This window comes from Choloepus didactylus, chromosome 18 (assembly GCF_015220235.1).
Source record: "Choloepus didactylus isolate mChoDid1 chromosome 18, mChoDid1.pri, whole genome shotgun sequence".
Lineage (NCBI taxonomy): Eukaryota > Metazoa > Chordata > Mammalia > Pilosa > Megalonychidae > Choloepus > Choloepus didactylus.
This window is the reverse complement of record NC_051324.1, coordinates 19,549,438-19,559,338: the sequence shown is the minus strand read 5'-3', so window position 1 is coordinate 19,559,338 and position 9,901 is coordinate 19,549,438.

Here is a 9,901-nt window from a genome sequence, read left to right as displayed (position 1 = left end):
GGCCTACTCAGATCTATTCTGTTTGGAGTATGCTGCACTTCTTGGATCTGTAATTTTATGTCTTTCATAAGAGATGGGAAGTTTTAATTATTCCCTCTATTCTTGCTTCTGCCCCTTTTCCCTTCTCTTCTCCTTCTGGGATACCAATGACACATACATTCTTGTATTTTGTTTTGTCCTTAAGTTCCTGGAGACATTGCTCATATTTTTCCATTCTTTTCTCTATCTGTTCTTTTTTGTGTAGGCTTTCAGGTATCTTGTTCTCCAGTTTCTGAGTGTTTTCTTCTACCTCTTGAGACCTGCTCTTGTATGTTTCCATTGTGTCTTTCATCTCTTGTGTTTTGCCTTTGATTTCCATAGATTCTGCCAGTTGTTTCTTTGAAGTTTCAATTTCTGCCTTATGTATGTCCAGTATTTTCTTTATAGCCTCTATCTTTTTGCCATATCTTCTCTAAAGTTTTTGAATGGATTTAGCATTAGTTGTCTAAATTCCTGCATCTCAGCTGAAGTGTAAGTTTGTTCCTTTGACTGGGCCATAACTTCCTTTTTCTTAGTGTAGATTGTAGTTTTCTGTTTTCTAGGCATCTGACCTCCTTGGCCACCCCAATCAGGTTTTCCCAGATGAGAACAGGCTCAAGTCCCAAAGGGAAGAAATATTCAGTATCAGGTTTCTCTGATGGTGTGTTTTACAGGATTGGCACACCCTGTGCTTTTCTGCTCAGCAGGTGGCATCTGTCAGTCTGTCACTCCAGACTGGTATAAGAGTTGTAGCTCATGGCTGTTTTCCCCCAGGCTCTGAGGTCTGGTTCTGAATGGAAGGCAGGTGGTAGAGCTAGATCCCTCCTCTTTCCTCTTGGGAAGATATGCCCCCTAGAGTGAGGTCATTAGCATGTAAATAGATCCTTTTTTTCTCTGACTCTGCTACTTCCACCCTTGTCTGGTCAGAGTGCTGCAAGTTTAAAATGGCTGAGGTTTTCTCTACTGCAGAGCACTGTGAGCTGAGAATGGCTGAGGCTTTCTCTACTGAGTCACTCAGGTTGAGAGAGAGAGAAAGGGACACAAAGCCCCCATTCATGGCCCCCAGATTCACCCATTGACCAGAGATAGCATCCAATCCCTTGGGCTCCCTGTCCTGAGACAGATACTTCCCCTGTCTCTCCAAGGTCAGTCATCACCAAAAGCCTCTGTCTGCTTGTTGGGGATGCATAGCCTGTATGGAGCAGTTAACATTAAAACCCAAGTTTGAGCTGAGCTGAGGTATATTCACTTGCTCAGAGAGTGCTGCTCTGTAGCACCATGTGGTTTTGCAGTTCAGGCTGCCATGAGGGAGGCAGGTCTTGGCTTGTGTCTGTAGCCTTTATTTACAGATTGTATGCTGTGATCTTGGGCATTTCTCTCAGTTCAGATTGGTGCACAATGCATGGACAGTAGCCACTGTCTCCTAGCAGTTATTCCAGATTTTTTAGAAGTTGTACCTGTTTATTTTTATTTGCTCTGGGGTACTAACTTCACTCCTGTCTATGCTGCCATCTTCTCCTCCCTTGCATATATTTTATCATATAAAAATTGGAAAAGAAAATTCCAAATTGATAAAATTTGCACAAAATATGATTGTATGCAAAAAAATCAGGGGCATCTGTAGCTAAAGTAACAGATTGCAGCACAATTAAGGGATATAAATCAAAATGAAAGAAATCAGTACTGCACCTATATTAAGAAAAAATTAGAAAATGTAATTTTAAGAAAGATTTCCATTCATAATAACATGTTAATTTTATTGAATCAAAAAGAAATCTCAGAAGAGGTTTAAGAAAGGTATACAAAGGTTACACAATTTTAGTAATGGTTTAAAAAAACCTATATAAGTAAGGGATATGCAGTGTTAATGATCAGAAATATTAATGTGGTAAAATGTCCATTCTCCTCTAATTAGTCTATGAATTTTTTGCAATCCCAAATGAAAAGCACAAGTTTCTTATAAACGTCTGATGAAACCAACTGATGCTACAATACTGCAGGAAAAAAAGAGCCAAGAAGAACACAGACAATTTGAGAAGAAAGAATAAGGAGGGCAGAATTGTCCTCTCACTTATTAAAGTGTTTTCCTAGGGCTTTAGCTGTGGTAATTCCAACAGTGGAGTAGGATGGCTGTAGGGATGGACAACTGCCCCATGTAACAGAGTAGAGAGCCCACCACAGACCAATAGAAGTCAGTATATAACATGCTTTGGTTTTACAATAGGCAGGAAAGGATTGACTACATTGTAAATAGGAATGGGACTACTGGGCCCCATAGATAAACAAATGCAGTAAAACAATTTCTAAAGTATTAATTGAAAAAGAAAAGTTTCAACAATTTTAGAGGAAAACATATTTATGGTATCAAGGTAGGAGTTGATTTCTTTACCCTAACACAAATTTGCTCATCATAATAGAAAGTATTGTAGTATTCAACTACCTTAAAATTTGAAAAAAACATTTGTATGAAAAAGATACCACAAAGAAGGATAAAAGACAAGGGATGGACTGGAAGTGGTATTTGCTACATATAATCCAATAAAAGATTTATATTTGGAATACATTTTCTTATACAATAATAAAAAAAGACCAATAAAATTGAGCAAAGACTTGAAGAGGTAAGTGACAGGAGAATAAACTGCTATGGCCGATGATTCAGATTATAGATGTTAAATCTCATTAGACAGGAAAGAAATGCAAATTAAAACAAATTCAATTTAGCATCCTTGTTCTTGTAACATGTGCAAATGTCTGAGAACTTCTAGTGTTAGAGAGGAAGTAGAAAAATGGAAAATAAGTGCCCTACCGATGGGACTCTAAATTAGTATAACCACTTTGAAAACAATTAGGCAATCTTTCATTAAGCTGAAAATCCATACACATCTGACCCAGCAATTTCTATTCTAGATTATACCCTTGAGAAACTCTAGCACACATGATTAGGAATATTTCACAAGGATGTGTACTGTCATATAGAATTATTATAAAGCATCTAACAAATCAAGAATGGATAAATGAATTTACTCATAAATTAGTCCTGGACAGGGTTAAAATGAGGGATGCACAAGCATAAATTAAGAAAACATAATGTGATGGAAATGAAGAAAGTTGCTGAAAGATAAATACCACATCATATAATATATGAAAAGGTTAATGTTTAAAATAGCATCTCCATCTTCCAACATAACCTCAACATAAGACAATCTGTGCATACTTTTATTTCCCTGTTCCTGGATAGCAGAGGGATGTCAGAGAATCACACAAACTTGGTATTAGAATTCATGATCCTCAATTGCATTTGTCCCCAGGAATTTCTTCTGCAATCCTGCTTCTACCCATTATCCATTGTCATTCATCAAAACCTGTTACTCTTCTGAACTCACCAGAACCCTCTACATGGAAACTCCCAGGATCCTGGGTGTCCCTTCCCTTGTCACTGAGAAAAATTACTCCAATGAGGAGTCATTTCCTTTTCATTCTCCACTGCACATAATTTCCACAACCTCCTTCCTTCAGAGAAAAGTGTATATCTACTCAATATGCTCCCATTCCTATTCCCTCTGTTTCTTCAACAATTTTTCCTCATCAGTTCTCTCAGTGGCTCCACTTTCTTTCTGTCCAATATCTACCTCAACTCCTTTCCTTTCCCATTAACAAATTGACATATTAGATGTTGCCAATCATTAAATGAGTTTTCCCTAATCTTGTATCCCTTTTTAGCTACCATCCTGCCTCTTATATTAGTCTTTCCTTTTTCAGACAGACTTCTTCTTAGAGATGTCTGCTACTGCCATAATTATAGTTATAAAAAGCAAATTGGATTTTGTCTGTCTCTTAAAATCACTCCCTGTGTGCCAATCGGATAATAGTTGAAGTCCAAATTCATTATCATGGAGAAAGCCACAAGGACAAAGAGTTCAGACAATGAGGGTGAAATTTAGGCAAAAATGGGTTATGTATCTTTATCAAGAGCAGAATTGTTAGGCAAGTGAACAGAGAGAAATCAGCCTAGAAAAGAATTTCAGGTGACTATTTTGGAGAGTTTTGAACCACAGCAAGGAGTCTGTACATGTTTCATTAGGTACTAGGAATAATATAGTTGATGTAAGATGTACAAATGATTTCTGTTAATGGAGAGATGAAATTTTGTTTACTATAAACCCACATATTTGAACATATAAAATAAATTCCTTATGAGTATGGCAACCTTTTGAGTGACAATCTGGGGCACAAACTGATTAATAAAGACAGCAAATGAATGTAAGAAAAAGCAGCACCATAAAAGAAATGTTAATATAATCAGTGCAGGAAGTAAAGAAAGAGGAAGGGACTCAGAGAGAGGTGTAAGTTTATTCCTTTGACTGGGCCATATCTTCATTTTTCCTAGCATAAATTGCAGTTTTCTGTTGTCTAGGCATCTGGTTTACTTGGTTACCCCAATCAGATTTTCCCAGACCAAAACGGGTTCAGATCTCAGAGTGGGGTTATATTCAGTTTCAAATATCCCTGCAGGTGTGTCTTAGAGGTTGACAGACATTTCTGTGAGGTCTCTAGCCACTGTGCTTTTCCTAACCTGCCAAGCAGGTGGTGCCTGTCAGCCTGTCACTCCCATCTGGTGTAAGGAGGCATGGCCCCTTAGGTTTCTGCTTAGACTGTTTTTCTCCCAGGCTCTGGGATCTTGTTGTGAAGGGAAGATGTTAGTAGAACTGGGCTCCACCTCCTTCCTCTTAGGGAAGATACACCCCCTAGGGAATTATCTGTATTTGAATCGGCCCTTTGACTCTCACTCTGTTGTCTCTGCCCCTGTCTGGTTCAGAGCACTGCAAACTGAAAATGGCTTAGGTTCTCTCCACTGAGCCCCTCATGTTGAGAGAGAGAAAAAGGGACAGAAAGCTCCCTTTCAGAGCCAGTCCATGACCATCCAGTTTCACTCATTGGCCATTGGTAACACCTGGTCTTCTGGGCTCCCTCTCCCAGGATAGAAGAGTCTTCTGGTTCTTTGAGGTCATTCATCACTAAAAGCCTCTATCTGCTTGTTAAGGGATTGCAGCTTGTATTCAACAGCACACATTTGTTAATTAAAACCCTAGTTGGAACTGGGATGAGCTATATTTGCTTGCTTAGAGAGTGCTGCTTTCTATCACAGTGAGATTTTACAGCTCAGCCTGCCATGGGGGAAAAGGCATTTGAACTTTAATTGTTACTTGTTCCTTTAGGTTCATTTGATAAAGACAAAATCTACACTGAAATCCTTGCTTGGTGAACTCAGTTTCTCTCACTCTCTGGTAATTCCCTTAACTATCCAATACAAATTTTTAACAACATGCTTAAAAGTCCTTCTAGTTAAAAGTCAATAGTAAGCCTCATTGTAACATTTCACAAAATGCATTCCTTCCTTCCACAACTCCTCAAAATTTCTTTCTTCAAAGTACTGATAACTGGACTGATAACCCGACAATTGGATTCACAGTGATGTTTAATGCTGTGTCTAAAATGACTTAACTAAAATAATTCCAGAGTGCCACTATAGACATTATGCAGGAATGAGATGTGGCACTTTCAATGCTATCTTCTGGAAGACTAGATGGGTCTTTAAAGCATGAGAGTTCAAACAGGGGCCCTTTAAATAAGTAGAATATTAATGACTAATGTATTCAATGGCAGACTTATAGGCAAAGATAGTCAGTGATTAAGCAGCTGACATACACCTTACAGCTTTTCCTCCAAATGTAAAAGAAAACCTATTTTAAAAGTCTCAAGTATTTTCAATGGTTTCTGAATTACCTGTAGGAAGTTCTGACTTAGTTGTATAGAGTTTGATATATACATCCACCATCAAATCCATATCACATTTATATCAAAATTTATGTTAAGCAAAGCCAAGTTATTTGACTTTTCATCTATCACAGTGTTCCTCAGTTATGCTTTGAGACACTTTTGTCCATTTTCATAGTGTATGTTCTTAAACTTCATCACAGGAAGAATGCATAAGACCTGCAACAAACCATAAACATTAGGAAAAATCTTGATGTCAGGCAGATGGAAGGCTTCATAAATGTCAGTTGGAAGCTCTATATCTTTCCTTTTGTGTTTCCTCTTGATTCTCCAACAATGAAGGTTGGCTGAGAGGGTGTCAGGATGGGGTAAGTCACTTCTGTATATGTCAGCATGGCTTTCCTCTGATGTGTTCAATTTGAGCTGTCCCATGACAGAGGGGACCAGAGATAAGCATTTAAGAGCTTTGATGTGCTGTTCTGAGAATATATCTTTAAGTTCCTGAATAAGGGGCTTCATCTTTGAAACACTTAGGATTTCTTTATAGTAACTCTCAGAGGTTAATTGAGATTTCAGGTTACCTTTGCTGAGCTCTGCAGAATTTACCAGGAAGTTTCAGGTGAGTATCAAGTTTGGTTGCCAAATTTGTTGCTTCCTCAAACCAAAATTCATGATAAACTTCAGTATTTTCCATCACTTCATTTAGTGAATGTAGCACTGCAGTCATGCTGCTGGCTGCAAAGAAGACATCAGAGGTTTGCCCCTGGAGATTTTTCCCAAAGGCTCTTGTAAAAATAGGTCATTCTTAAGAACAACAATGGTAACAATGAAATCAAAATCTGTTACTACAGTACAAAGTACAAATGCTCAGCTATACAGTTACTCCATCTAATATTTGTATCACTATTTATACCATCTAAACATAAAACAAGTGCTTGCAGGGGTTCCACTAAAATTCCAAAACCATCATGCCTTCCTGTCCTTTGAGAATGGCAAATTTCCTTCAGTTCAATACCCCTTTATTCATTGCTCTGAAAAAGGACTGAAATTACATTGTCGTTTTCTAAAAGTAGTTGCAGTGATCAATGGAAAAAAGAACAAACTTCTTCAACCATTCGCAATGCAACAGATACTCTTGTAACAGGCACTAATTTTTCCAATTACATATTTAAGGCACAGGAAGAGCAGAGTGTGTAGATTTCTTGGGGGTATTTCTCTAGAAGTCTAGAAGAAACAACTTTCAGCTTGGGAGAAAATCCACTGGACACAATGCAATACTGTCCATGACAGTTCTCCATGTATACCCCCACTTCTCAGTTATTGTAGTGTGAAATTTCACAGTCAAAATTTCTGCATCAGCTTCATAAGGCAGGAAGTCCACAAATTCCTCTCTCAGTTTATGACATTGAGCCACAGACTTCACCAACACTGGCAGGTACTCTTCCCTGCCATGTTCACGGCATCATCAGTGATAATGGAAAAGAAGTGTGAGCCTCTCACTTCCCAGAGAGTTTCTTCCTGAACAGCCCTTGCATATCTCTACCATCCATTTCTGCTGTATTTTCAAACAGAACCTGCTAACTGCTGTTTCAAAGTTCTTTCTCAGAACCTCTTCACCAGAACTTATTTGACTCTCCAGCAGTGCTTGAAAGCTATCAGGAGTAAAGAGACCTGGGAGTTCATCAGCCTCATGCCCATCCAGAGGTATGTTTTGTTTTCCTGTAAGAATCAAAAATTCACCAAAAGACTTTAGGTAGTCTTTGTTTTCCTTCTCTTCAAGTGTTAAAGGTAACATATTTTCATCCTGTTCTTCACCCCCTTCTTCATTTGGGTTCTGAGCATTGTTATTGTTTGTTTCTTTATTTTTTTGTTCCTGTTCAGAATTTTCATCAATTTTGCTTTTCTGTTTCTGTCTCCTGATTTCATCTTCATTTAATTCTTTTATTTGTTTTCTGTGTCTACTATGTAGAATGTTCAAATGACTGGTAAGATCTAATACTGTTGGTATAGCATATCTCAAAGTACTGTCTCTTAAGGACTAGTTCTACAGATTATAGAGGTCTCAAAGTGTTTGGCACATAACTGATAATGTTTATTTAGCTGATCAGGTGTTTTATCTTCCAAGTATGCTCTCCCTCAACTCTCTATTCACTTCTGGCACCTGGCCAATCCCACAGGAATCTGAAGAAGACCAGGTGGGACTATGTACTCTTCCAGACATCCAGCATCATCACCCACCCACTGGCTGGCCCAGCCACCCTTCCCCACCTCCTTAGGGGAGCCCACCACTCCATTGGAGCAGGGGAGGGGAGCCATACTGGCCAGCTTGGAAAGCCACTTTTGTATTTTTGATATTTTGAAATGCCTTGATAATTTTCACATGAAATAATAAGATGACAAGTAGTGAAGTTCCTTTAGGGGTTATTTATTGATCTGTTGGATAAACTGTCTGTTGTTGAGGAATATTATCTATATAATCAGGGCTGGTAGCCAGAATCAAGGCATTATTTCCTCTGAGCTGTGCTGCAGAAACATGCTAACATAATTTTCAATAAAATTATTTACTTTGATGATTATTTTGCACCAAAAATTCTATTAATTCAACTTCATTTCATATTACAATTAAAATAGTGTCACAACATTACTACTTTAAAATGCAATGGAAGGAGGGAAGATGGCAGATTAGGGGAGTCGGGGCAAAAAACATCTCAATGGAAAAACACTAGATAAAAGAAGAAAGTGTTCCAGAATACAGTTCCAGCACTGCATTGACTGGACAAGGGCTGCTAAATCCACAGGGACTGTGCACTTGGTGAATTTGAGAGTCTTCATTCAGAAATGAGTGAGTGAGGCTGCTAGGGTGCCAGCAGCCACACTGTGGTCAGAAAAAACTGGGGGTTGACATTTGGAGAGGGATTAGTCTAAAAATCCCAAAAGTGGCTATGGATCCAGCAGCAAAAGCCACACAGTCAAGTGTAGGGGGACTGCCTCAGTATCTGGCATGGACAATAGCCTTTTGCACACCCAAAGCTAATTGTCCTGGAACTAGGAAGGCAGAGGTCTATGAAAAGGGGGAAATTGCCATACCCCTACAGGCATCTTTTCAGTGTGTTGGGAATTCCCCTGTGCAGCACCGTGGCCCAGAGCAATGCCATGGAGTCAACTGCAGTGGGAAGTGCCATCCTAACCCTGGGCACTGCCTCAGTATCTGGCATGGATAATAGGCTTTCACATACCCACACCTAATTGCAACATAGCTATGAAGGCAGAGGTCCACTGAATGGGGAGTTTACCATGCCCCAAATGGACAACCTTTCAGTGGGCTGAGAACATCCCTGCAAGGTGCAGCTGCCCAGAGCTTCCTTTGGAGATTGTGCTCATCTGTGACATTGCACTGTCTTACCCTATGGAGGCCCTTGGAGGTGGAATCCATGCAGAAGTCCGAAGGGCTGTACACCAGTAGCAGGTACTTGTGGGTGTGCAGCAGAGACAGACTATGGGGAAACTGAGCCAAAGGTTTGGACTCTTTTAACAGTTTTAGGTCTCCAGGAATGCCTGAGAAATTTGATTCTTAAAGCTGCCCTCCCTCCATAACTGCTACACACACCCCACATTCGAGGCTGGCTGTACCAACTACACATGGAAATTTGATACACTGATTGGACCCCCACAAGATTCAGACCCCCACTCTCCAAATAGACAAAGTTGGTGAGAACTGGCTTAAGGGTAATAGGCAGCTTGTTCTCACAATCTGCTGGTGACTCAGGGAAAGTGAATGCCACTAAGCTTCAACCTGACAAATTAGAGATAACCCTGTTCAGATAAATCTGCATATCCTAAAAGAACCTATCAAGGTAAGCAAATGCCAAGAGGCCAAAAACAAAATAAAATTTTAAAGCACATAAAGAAGCCAGAAGATATGGAAAATCCAAACCCAAACACCTAAATTCAAAGATCAGATAAGACACAGTATTTGGAGCAATTAATCAAAGAACTAGTGACAAACAATGAGATAATGGCACAGTATATACAGGACATGAAGAAGACCCTAAAAGAGCATAAAGAAGAATTTGCAAGAGTAAATTAAAAAATAGATGATCTTGTGGAA